Source organism: Camelus bactrianus, chromosome 4, assembly GCF_048773025.1.
Source record: "Camelus bactrianus isolate YW-2024 breed Bactrian camel chromosome 4, ASM4877302v1, whole genome shotgun sequence".
In the NCBI taxonomy this organism is placed as follows: domain Eukaryota; kingdom Metazoa; phylum Chordata; class Mammalia; order Artiodactyla; family Camelidae; genus Camelus; species Camelus bactrianus.
This window is the reverse complement of record NC_133542.1, coordinates 45,990,477-45,994,598: the sequence shown is the minus strand read 5'-3', so window position 1 is coordinate 45,994,598 and position 4,122 is coordinate 45,990,477. Positions and strand designations below refer to the sequence as shown.

The 4,122-nt window shown below is 36.1% G+C and overlaps 1 non-coding gene across 1 annotated transcript; it reads right to left on the bottom strand.

The window, feature by feature from the left end:
• Positions 1 to 2,008: 2,008 nt before the first annotated feature.
• LOC123616308 (U6 spliceosomal RNA) lies at positions 2,009 to 2,113 on the bottom strand. Its single transcript, XR_006724296.1, has one exon. It is a non-coding gene; the product is annotated as a U6 spliceosomal RNA (small nuclear RNA).
• Between the last annotated feature and the right edge of the window lie 2,009 nt (positions 2,114 to 4,122).

The following is a 4,122-nucleotide window of genomic DNA, read 5'->3' as shown; positions in this document are numbered from 1 at the left end:
CAGCTGATGTTTAAATGGTAGCAACAGAGACCAACTTTCATTTGAAGAGACTAATCAGCCACTTGGTGGTGAGTTGACTGCATTAGACTGTTTTTATTCTGAGAGGGACAGCGATTCACCATGACTAAAATCAACACCTTTTCTGAGTATAAATCATCTTCAGTCTCTGTAGGGCATTAGCAAACATCATCACCTGAAAGCTTATGAAGGACTAGATTTAATGACATGGGATCCTGCATAATATCTCATCAGACCAAGGGACTCATTTATCAAAGCAGATGTTGCTGTGGGATCACAACTATGGGATCCACTGATCCTTCCATATACTGCAGCATCCATAAGAGACTGGCCCAAGAGAATGACAGAATGACCCTTTGAAAGCATAGCTATGGCACCAGCTTGGAGATAACACTCTGCAAGAATGGGGCATCAGCCTCCAGAATACAGTATATACCCTAAACCAATGACTGTTTTATGCTACTGTGTCTCCAATAGGCAAAAATATACGGCCTAGGAATCAAGGGTAGTAGCAAGAGTAGCCCTGGTTATGTCACTTCCAGTAACCTGCTTGAGAATTTGCATTTTGCATTTCTGCAGCTCTAGGCTTTTCAGGTCTAAGGGTCCTAGTTCCCAAAGGAGAGTTGCTTCCACTAGTGGACAGAGAAAGTCTCATTAAATACTTTTAGTACTCTATTGAGGTATAACTTACGTACCATAAAATTTACCCATTGTAAGGTATAGCTCAGTGATTTATGATAAATATAATCCAGCTGTGCAGTTATCACTAAATCAATTTTAGAACATTTACATATCATTTCAGAAAGTTCTCTCATGCACATTTTCAATCTCCAGCTGCAGGTAACTACTAATTTGTTTATTTCTAAAAGGATTTACCTTTTCTAGAAACTTCAGATGAACGGAACCATACAATACGTAATCTTTTGTGGCTGGCATTTTTTACTTAGCATGTTTTAGAGGCCTGTCCAGTTGTAAAATGCATCAGTAGTCTGTTCCTTTTTATTACAGAACAGTATTCCATTGTATGGTTGTACCACAGTGTGTTTATCTATTCACCCATTGATGGACATTTGGATTGCTCCCAGTTTTTGGCTATTATGACCAATGTTGCTGTGAACATTTAGTATTCAACTTTCTGTGGAATTGGTGGGTCATATAGTACAAATGTGCTCAGCTCTAAGAAACTGCTAAACTGTTTTTCCAAAGAAGCTATATCATTTTAAATTCCCAGAAGCAATGTATGCTTCAGTTTCTGCACATCTTCGCCAACATTTGGTGTTATTAGTCTTTTCTTATTAGTCTTTTTCAATGTAGTTTTCTAGTGGATGTGCAGTAGTATGCCACTGTAGTTTTAATTTGCACTTCCTGATGGATGCCAATATTGAGAATCTTTTCATGTGCTTTTGAGCCATTGACATACCTTTTTGGTGTAGATATTTTAATTGGGCTGTCTTTTTAATCATGGAGTCACATGTAAGAGTTCTTTATGTAACCTGGATACAAGACCTTTATCACATATATAATTTGCAAATATTTTCACTCTTTTTTGTCTTTTCACTCTTACAGTGTCATTTGAAAATTAAAGTTTTTAATTTTGTAGTACAATTTATCATAATCTAAAATTTGGTATCTTATTTAAGAAATCTTTACTTAATCCAAGGTCACAAGGATTTCCCCCTATGTTTTCTTCCAGAAGTTGTATGATTTTAGGTTTTACATTTAGATCTGTGATCCGTTTTGAGTTAATTTTTTTGTATGGCATGAGGTAAGGGTCTCGATCATTGTTACATACGAATATCCACCTGTTTCAGTACCATTTGATATAAAGACTATCTTTTCCTCCATTGGATTGCCTTGGCACTTTTGTTGAAAGTCAACTGACCATAAATGTAAGGACTAAATTCTGGACTTTTTTATTATTATTATTATTATTATTATTATTATTATTATTATTATTATTATTATTATTATTATTATTACTTTTCATCTTAAAACTATGGAATGCTTCATGAATTTGTGTCATCCTTGCACAGGGGCCATGCTAATTTTCTCTGCGTAGTTCCCATTTTTGTATATGTGCTGCCTAAGTGAACACTGGATTTTCTATTCTATCTGTTAAACTTTAAGCTATGGCTATCTCGCAGTCATGTTGGACTTCTTATGCCAAGAGACCAGCAAGCAAGGAAAGAAGTCACTATCCTAGTGGCACAGGACTGATCCTAGTCATGAGGAGGAGATAAGGCCGCTTTACACAATGAGAGCTGCTATGGACTGAATGTTTGTGCCTCACAAAAATTCATATGCTGAATCCCTTAGAGTCTATTACCTGGAAAACCTAAATTATGACTACTAAATTTTTGGCAGTAGGACTAAATCACAGAGATTCAGAATCAGTTTGTCTGGTTTTCAATGGAGCCACCATTTCACTCCACAAGAACAACATAGCTCTGGAGTAGAAGGAAGATAGAACTTCACCAAAACAAACAAACAAAAAGTGAATATGGCACTGGATGGAGCAAAGGCACTGTGCATTTTCCATTTTGAGGGGGCTAGGTGTGAGTATCAGGTTTAGAATAATGCAAGGAGCCAAGCAGCTGATAGTATGAGAAAAGGCTAGTTGTGGGGTTGTGGCCCTTCTGAGAGTAGTGCTCACAAATGGGAAGCAAACAAAACTACCGAAGTTTACCCAAGAAGAACATAGTGTGGTGGATTCCAAGAAGTAATGGACACTGCCAAACAGAACATCGCCAGACAGATATTCTGATGTGGCTAACATTTGCTCTGTGTTACTTCAGATTGTCACTCAATCATGGAGGACAGTACTTCTCAAACTTTAATGTGCCTATAAATCACCTGAGGATTTTGTCAAAATGCAGATTATGGTTCAGTACATCTGGAGTGTAACTAGAGATTCTGCAGTTTTAACACGATCTCAAGTGATGTTGTTACTGGCCTTAGACCACACTTTGAGTAGCAAGTACCCAAAATATTCTAGTAGAAGTAGTTTGCCATTGGGACTAATTCATTTATTTGTTTGCCTAATTGATTTATATATCCTTTTTTAAGCAAGGATATTGAGACAATTAAAAGATTCAGATGTATATAATAATTCCTAGAGCAACCAGTAGAAAAATAAGGCAAAGAGATATATCTTAAAAGCCAATAGATTAAAATGGAATTAGTTCTAAGAACTATACAATTAACCCAAGAGACAGCAGGAAAGGAGGAACAGATGAACAAAAAATAGATGCAATAAAAAGAAAACAACATAATAGTAAACCTAAACCCAACTAATCAATGATCATATTAAATAGAAATGGATTAAGCTTACTAGTTAAACTATACAGACTATCAGACAGGATAAAAAAGCAAAACTCAACCGTATTCTGTCTAAAGGAAGAATTTCATAATGACATACATAGGTTGAAAGTAAAAGGATGGGAAAATATATCAAGAAAACAGCTGAAAGGTTATATTAGTTTCAGATAAAGCAGACTTGAAGACAAAGAGTATTACCGTAGATAAAGAAGGACATTGCATAATGATAAGGTGTCAATCAGGAAGACATAAAAATAATAAATGAGTATTCTCCTAGTAACAAGTCTTTAAATAACATGAAGCAAAGATGGATATAAAGGAAGAGACAGAGCTACAGTCAGAATTAGAGATTTTCGTATCCTTTTTTTCAATAATTGCTATAACAACTAGACCAAACAATAAACAAACAAACAAACAAAAACTATTTCACTATGGACCATGAACCTGAACATGAAAGCTAAAACTATAAAGCTTTTATAATAAAATATAGAAAAATGTCTTTGTGACTGGGGATAGGCAAAATTTTCTCAGAGAGGATACAGAAAGTAATAGCCAAAAAAGGGAAAAAAAAGATAGAGGTCACCAAAATTTAAAACTTCTGCTCAGCAGGCTGCCTGTGGGGCTGAGGCCTGAGGGCTATGGGCCACACTGGCTCCTGCAACTCAGTTCACTCAAGGAAACTTCTGCGGTGACTACTGACATAGCAGCTAGCTTTGCAGTGAATGATCAGAGGTGAATTCCTCTCTTTGCCTATGTCTGAAAAAAGCCTGAGTCTCAGCTACTAGA